Source organism: Etheostoma spectabile, chromosome 16 (assembly GCF_008692095.1).
Source record: "Etheostoma spectabile isolate EspeVRDwgs_2016 chromosome 16, UIUC_Espe_1.0, whole genome shotgun sequence".
NCBI lineage: Eukaryota > Metazoa > Chordata > Actinopteri > Perciformes > Percidae > Etheostoma > Etheostoma spectabile.
The window spans coordinates 4,912,673-4,920,833 of NC_045748.1; the positions used below are offsets into that span (position 1 = coordinate 4,912,673).

Consider the following 8,161-nt stretch of genomic DNA (forward strand, 5'->3'; position numbering starts at 1 on the left):
TGGGCATGGGGATGCCCAGGAGGCTGCTGAGCAGATGCAGATGTCATGCCCCTGAACAGGGCTGCAGACGCCGACTGCGCCCTCGTAGAACGTGCCCGGATGCCTTGGGGGGGCTCCGCCCTCTCCGTGTTATAAGCCTGGGTGACGGCCTCGCACAGCCAGTGAAACACACGCTGTTTTGACAGGGCCGCTCCTTGCAAGTGTTCCCTATAGTGCAAAAATAGCTGCTGTGTGTGCCTGATGTCTGCTGTGCGTAAAACGTGCTGTATAACGAACGCACTGGACACAACCGTTAATGAAAAAACACCCTGACTGAAGGAATTTTTGTGTGAATGAGGGGTTTGGCTGTAGTATGGAGTAAGAACACTATCAAAAAGATGTAGCCATATGCGTAACTTTATGTATTCATATTCATATTTTTAAATTCATATTCGTATTTTTTATCATTGTGCGTAAATTTAGCATAGCGCAAAATTAGGTTTTCATACATTGTGTTTTTATGTGAGTGTGACTCTAAAAGCTATGACTGTAAACATTCATGAGTACAACTCTATTTCTACGACTACGAATTCTTGAGTGTGAACACGATCAAGTTTACGGGTACGAGTTAAAAAACAGTTTGAAATGACGTCACTGCAGTCCCAGGCCAGGTAATCGAACCTCGATTACATTTAATGCATGCGTCACAGGTGAAAAATGGCTAACCGACCGGAGCTTCTAGCCCAGGCTCAGCATCACAGGTAAAGTAAAAACGTCTTTATTCAACATTTTTCATACGGTTTTACTACTGTGATAGCACTTTATAATGATATACATTCCTGCAACTCATAGACGTTATTGCTTTAGCTTGCAACCGAACGATATTTACTTGCTGTTAACTCTAGCTAGCTAGCGCTATACGTTAGCTAGCGCTATACGTTAGCTAGTAACGTTAGCTAGCGCTATACGTTAGCTAGCGCGGATTAAGTGCTCTGTGTGAAAGTAACGTTATAGTTTGTTAACTCAGCTGCAATGTAATCATATGTTTAACCATTTCGACCAGATCATTAGTGTTAACAACTGAGCCAGGTATATAGTTAACACCAGCAAGTCATTGTAATGTTACTGAGCATGATGTGCTAAACAGTAACTTAGGACTCAGTGGCCAGTCCCTGCTTTTTATTCATGGAGGACCTGAACGATTGAGGGTTAAAAAAAAAGTAAACTAATCCATTGATATGTAATGCAACATGTATTAAAAAAGTTTTTCAAGGTCATCACCATTCATCTACTGTAGTGAGATAATGGCAATAGCCTGCAGTTAGTCAAACTATTTCTGATTTTGATTTCTGATTCTGATTGAGCCCAGCTGCGGAGTCGCGGACATGGATACAGATTTTAAATAGATTTATTTGCTTTGAATATTTTATGAAGCTGGCATTAAAACGTTGGATAAAACAAAGTAACTGCATCATCCTAACAATCAGTAATTGAGAATGTAGACATATTGTTAGGTGTTCTGTGTTGACGGATGATAACAAATGAGAATAATAGTTTACCATTTAATAACCTCGTTACACTGGAATTGTGTCAGTAGTAAGAGAGACAGCATAATAAGGTATATTCACATTGTTGTTCAGTATGCAAAGGAGTATTGTACAACAATTTGACTAGTGATAAGGTACATTCTTGTCTCAACCATTCTTACGCAACACCTGATTTTTGTGGTCAACTTCATATATATCTCTTGCCTGTATATATGGTACCATGGGAGGTTTCCGTTGGGGAAGCATATGAATGGAAAAGACGACCTACACAGAGCTACAGCCGGGGCAGAACTGTACGGCTGGGGTACTCGGGTGTGGTTGGATGGGGAGGGTTTGTAGTCACTTAAACAACCAGCTCCTCAAGGATGTGGGGATGTGCTGATTCTCATAGGGACTGTAACAACACATCCTAGTAGCTCTGCATGGGTTTCTGGCTGCTTTTAATTAAGCATTTGTTTTCTCTGCACGAATAACCGTTGAATACAGACTGAAATGTATTTCCTTCTTCCTAAGGTGGATGCAGTCTTCATTCTGGAGAACAGCCCCCTGTCTTCAGTGAGATTGGTTCTGCCAAACACTGCATGGAAATAAACATCAATCTAAAACATATGACACTACCTTATGCCAGGGCAAACCTTTGCCAGGGTGTAACACTCACTCCAAAGAACACTACCCAGTAACTTCATTGTATTGTTTTGACATTTTATTTAAAACTCTGTGAATAACCTTTACTCATGTTCCAAAGTCATTGCTTTGCTGTTAATGATATGCAGTGGTGCTCATAAGTTTACATGCCCATGCTTTAGTTGACTAAAAGGATTAAAAAAAAAAAATCATGTTTTGGAAATTTTCTTAATGCCTTAATTAAAAATGAGGAAAAAAATCAACCCTTTTAAGGACACCAATTGTCTTTGAATGAATAATGTATGTAAATGTTTTTACTTTAAATACAGGGGCATAGTATACACCCCCCTATGTTAATTCCCATGAGAGCAGATTTTTTATTATTAAGGCCATTATTTCATGGATCAGGATACTGTGCATCCTATAAAACTCCCTTGGCCTTTGGAATTAAAAAGCCGCCGCCCCTCCCCCATTGAAAACAACGTCCAGTCGTTTCCATTGTCGCTCGTCTCCTCTATGGGAATTACATAGGGGGTTGTATACTTATGCCCCTGTATTTTAACATGGGGTTGTATACTTATGCCCCCTGTATTTTAACATAGGGGGTGTATACTTAGCCCCTGTATTAAATAGGGTGTATACTTATGCCCTGTATTTTAACATAGGGGGTGTATACTTATGCCCCTGTATTTTACATGGGGGTTATACTTATGCCCCCTATTTTAACAAGGGGTGTATACTTATGCCCCTGTATTTTAATAGGGGTTGTATACTATGATATCCCCCTGTATTTTAACATAGGGGGTGTTAACTTATGCCCCTGTATTTCATAGGGGGTGTACCTTATGCCCCTGTATTTTAGATTTGCTATGCTGTATTTTAATAGGGGTGTATAATGTGTTACTGTGTATTTTTTTTTTTAAGTTGGAACATTTACAATACATTATTCAAAGGAAATTTGTGTCCTTATAGGTTGGATTTTTCCTCATTTTTTTAATAAGGCATTAGATATAAATTTCCAAAACATGATTTGTCTTATCCTTTTTTTAGTCAACTTAAGCATTGGCATGTACACTTTGAGCACAACTGTACCTCACTGTTACTCCATGTTAAAATTAACAAACCTTTTGTAACGGTCAGTCTTTGTTGCAAGTGTTAAACTTCATACCATTAAATTCTTTAGACATTTTTGTGTCACCTTCAATGCACTAAACCATTGCTATGTAAATGTCTCTGCCAAATGATTCTGACGATGCCGAAGGATTGATCATGGACTGTACAGTTCCATAAAGCTGAAGTCAATGGGCACTCAATCTGTGGGACTTCAACTCCATAGGTTCTTCAGGCACACCTTCAAACATCTCCAGTCAGTTCCAAACGCTCCATGTTCTGAAATCATGTTACCGTATTTTGTATGATACATTTAGAAATATTTGAAAACACAGCCAAGTACACATTGACCTACAAATACCTAGAGCAGAAAATAAAGACTAAAAATCTATCATAAATTATGCTCAGTTGAGTTGGTCTAATTGTGTGCTTAAGCTCAACACACTACTCTTACATACTTCTATATCATTCAAAAAAAACTTTCTTCTAGAGTTATTAACACCCATTTTTTTTATTTCAGCTTGTTTCATATAAATCTACATCCACACCTTCAGGTTGAAAATTTGTAGCTGCACTTTGCCTTTAGAGACCACCTTGAGAGAGAGCTTCAACAAACCTGCAAATCTCCATCTGGGTCACAAGGGTTCTGCATGTTACCCATAACCCAGAGTTGGTTAGGGGAGAGTCCACCTTCAGATTTTAAGGGATGGTTGTCCCAGCCCTCTGAAGGTGTGAAGGGCCTCTGCCAGACGTGGAAGGAACATGTAGTGGGCACAAATCAGATGTACAGCATCTGACAAATCCAACAGGCCATCATCTTTTAGACTGAAGAACGTCATAGTACAGATGAGTGACACAGGTCCAGACATCTCGCCATAGCCGCTTAATCCTAGATAAGAAATAACAGGACTTACTCAACTCAAAAGTAATCATTCATATAGTCCTACTTAAAATACATTCCAACAATGATTTTAACATCACTATGAATATACTGTAGACTATTTTAACCTTTGGTTGTGTACGCGTCGGCCAGCAATGAAGCTTCTTCTATCAGTGCCTTTAACACTGAACATGTTTTTTATAGCAATGCCGACATTTTTACCACCTTCGTCACCCCCTGACCCTTAAATGAATGAGAAATTTATAATTCTCATAAGCTCATTTATAATTATCTTAACAAAATAAACCATTGAACATAACTGAAGTGTTCAAAAATAGCATAGAAACAGTAACACAAGATATCATTATTTACCTGGAAGGCCAGCCATAGTTTTCCACTGCCTTCAGGAAAATGAAAGGGCAGTGTTTGAGCAGTTGTTTGTTGCTGGATCCAGATATTGTATCTATACAGACAGTTTCATATAGTGAATCTGTGAAGAAAAAACAAACAAATAAGCATAAAATACATTTAAATATGCTGTCTGACACAGGACATATGCATAATAGAATAGAATAGAATGCCTTTATTGTCATTACACAAGTACACGGTACTTGTGCAACGAGATTAAAGCAATCCCTTGCAGTGTTGACACAAAAAAAATATAAGATATAACAGTATAAATATCAAAAATATAAGTCAAAGATATAAGTGTAGTGACTGTCAAGTATACATATATAAATCAGCTTGAATAAGCATAGGTAAGTGTTAACACTCAATAATAATATTGCACAGTGTTGGAATGAATGATTAAGTACTAATATTAAGTAAACATATTCACAGTAATGGAAAGGTTAATAATGTATAAATTGCACTGTATGAAATGAAATTGCACAGATTCAGTGTCCTATGAGGTATATATAACAGTAACAGTATAACAATAATATTGCACAGTCGGACGGAAGAAGAAGACAGTCGGGGGCCGGGGGGGGCTGTGGAGTGGATCAGTGCATATGGTGGGTCAGGGGTGAGTTCAGGGTCGTTATGGCCTTGGGAAGAAACTGTTCTGAGTGTTGGTCCGTGCTCTGATGCACCTGTAGCGCCTTCCTGAGGGCACAGGTCAAACAGATCAGAGCCGGGGTGGGAGCTTCCTTATGATGTTCTCTGCTCTGCTGAGGCAGCGGGAGGTGTAGATGTCCGTCAGGGAGGGGAAGGGCAGCCGGTGATCTTCTGTGCTGACCTTACAACCCTCTGCAGCCTCTCCTGTCTGCCACGGTGCAGCTGCCGTACCATACTGTGATGCAGTAGGTCAGCAGGCTCTCGATGGATGAGCGGTAGAAGGTCAGCAGCAAGTTGAGTCCAGGTCGTGCTTCCTGAGGACCCTCAGGAAGTGTAGTCGCTGCTGGGCCTTCTGATGACCGCTGTGATGTTGGCTGACCAGGAGATGTCAGCTGAGATGAGGACACCAAGAAACCGGAAGGTGTGGACCCCTCACACACTCGCCGTTGATGTACAGGGGGGCTAGGTCAGTTGCTCTCTTCTGAAGTTGATGATGATCTCCTTGGTTTTCTTGGTGTTCAGAGACAGGTTGTTCTCCGAACACCAAGCTGCAAGTTCAGGACTTCCTCTCTGTAGGCTGCCTCGTCTCCTTTGAGATGAGTCCGACCACTGTGGTGTCGTCAGCAAACTTGACAATGAGGTTGTTGTGGGTCGGATGCAGTCGTGGGTGTAGAGGCAGTACAGGAGGGGGCTCAGCACGCACCTGTGGGAGCCAGTACTCAACATCGAGTGGAGGAGAGGTGGGGGCCCAGTCTCACGTCTGCGGCCGATTGTGAGAAAGTCCTTTATCCAGGCACAAGTGAGAGGGGGGAGGCCTGAGTGACTAGTTTGGAGCTGTAATCCACAAAGAGCATCCGGACGTAGCTCTGCTGCTGCTCCAGGTGGCTCAGTGCAGAGTGGGAGCTACGGCGATGGCATCCTCTGTGGATCTGTTTGTGCGGTAGGCAAACTGATAGGGGTCCAGATCTGGGGGGAGGTAGTCCTGATGTGTGGAGAACAAGTCTCTCGAAGCACTTCATGATTACCGGGGTGAGGGCCACAGGACGGTAACATTTAGGCTGGTGATGGGAGACTTCTTCGGCACTGGGATGATAGTGGTGATTTTAGGCAGGGGGGATGACTGCCTGGGCCAGGGAGAGGTTGAAGATCCTAGCAAAGATGAGGGCGAGCTGGTGAGCACACGCCCTGAGCACCTTGCCAGGAACTCCTCGGGCCACAGCCTTCCTTGGATTCACTGCTAGGAGTACTCGTTCAACGTCGTGCTCCTTTACGGTAGAGGGTGGTGCAGGAACCAGGTGTGGATGGGGGTAGGGATGGGGTAGTGCAGAAACCAGGTGGAGGTGTCGGCAGGGCTGGGGCGGGTTGTGTGACTCAAAGCGAGCAAAGAAGCAATCAGCTCCTCTGCCAGCTTCGCACTGAAGTCTCCTGATGATGAATCACAGCCCCTGTAGTTGGTGATGTCCCTGAGTTTGTGGGTTAGCCTGGGTACAGGGTTTCTACAGTCACGACATCCTGGATGTTGATGGAATTAGAAAAACGTTTTCCAGTTTTTCATGTATGTCTTGTGGACAACCCGGGTTAACGTATACGCCAGAAAATTGTGCTTTGGCTGACACCCAGCAGGTTGGCGATACAAAACACTGGTAAGGGCATGTCAATAAGCTGGGACAGCAGCTCCTCTGAAAAACAAAATCTTAGTCGGCCGCGTACTCTTCTAATAAAAACACAGGGACTCTTTTGGGAAAGAGCAGCGTGGATCAGTCTTTGGAGGGTTAAAATACACTCCACAATTTCAGCTGGGATGTTTAAAATGGTAAATGCAGATGTGAGAATAAAGGCTTCCTGATTTATAACTTACTGGGAGTAGTCCAAATTAAAGTGAGGTTGACTTAATATGTCAGTGATCCTTGACTCCAAACGCTGCAGTAACCGAGTAGCCAGTGGTGCCTGTAAATGCCAAAATACATATTAGATGCAATTCATGGTACAGAACTTATCTGTACCAATTCAACATTATAGGATTACGTTAGGCTAAATATCTTTTAAAAACATTACAACTTAAGTATGTTGGGCGTAAGTTACCGTTCTCATTACTGCTCTGTTCAACATGCTAAGCAGTGAGGTGTATTTCAGGTAACGTTACTGCATATCTTGCAGTTCAATCAGCAAAACAGGTCGAGTTCTAACATCACTAACTTTCACACAGAGCACTTAATCCGCGCTAGCTAACGTATAGCGCTAGCTAACGTATAGCGCAAGCTAACGTATAGCGCTAGCTAACGTATAGCATTAGCTAGCTAGAGTTAACAGCAAGTAAATATCGTTCGGTTGCAAGCTAAAGCAATAACGTCTATGAGTTGCAGGAATGTATATCATTATAAAGTGCTATCACAGTAGTAAAACCGTATGAAAGATGTTGAATAAAGACGTTTTTTACTTTACCTGTGATGCTGAGCCTGGGCTAGAAGCCTCCAGTCGGTTAGCCATTTTTCACCTGTGACGCATGCGCATTAAATGTAATCGAGGTTCGATTACCCTGGCCTGGGACTGCAGTGACGTCATTTCAACTGTTTTTTTACTCGTACCCGTAAACTTGAATTCGTGTTCACACTCAAGAATTCGTAGTCGTAGAAATAGAGTTGTACTCATGAATGTTTACAGTCATAGCTTTTAGAGTCACACTCACATAAAAACACACATGTATGAAAACCTAATTTTGCATGCCTATGTAATTTACGCACAAATGTATAAAAATACGAATATGAATTTAAAAATATGAATATGAATACATAAAGTTACGCATAGGCTACATCTTTTTGATAGTGTTCTTACTCCATACCTTACAGCCAAACCCCTCATTCACACCAAAAATTCCTTTCAGTCAAGGGTGTTTTTTCTATTTACCGTTGTGTCCAGTGCTTCGTTATACAGCACGTTTTACGCACAGCAGACATCAGTCAGCCTG

General features: G+C 41.9%; 1 long non-coding RNA gene across 2 annotated transcripts; it reads right to left on the reverse strand.

Annotated features, from left to right (window-relative positions):
- Nucleotides 1–3,528: 3,528 nt before the first annotated feature.
- Nucleotides 3,529–7,829, reverse strand: LOC116704729 (uncharacterized). 2 transcript variants are annotated; one of them, XR_004335765.1, is made up of 5 exons: nt 7,639–7,829; nt 7,055–7,143; nt 4,513–4,630; nt 3,877–4,149; nt 3,529–3,539 (listed from the first exon to the last, which is right to left on the reverse strand). It is a non-coding gene; the product is annotated as an uncharacterized LOC116704729 (long non-coding RNA). The 2 variants fall into 2 exon arrangements; XR_004335764.1 differs by lacking the exon at nt 3,529–3,539 and having other exon boundaries at nt 3,773–4,149; nt 7,639–7,772.
- Nucleotides 7,830–8,161: the final 332 nt, after the last annotated feature.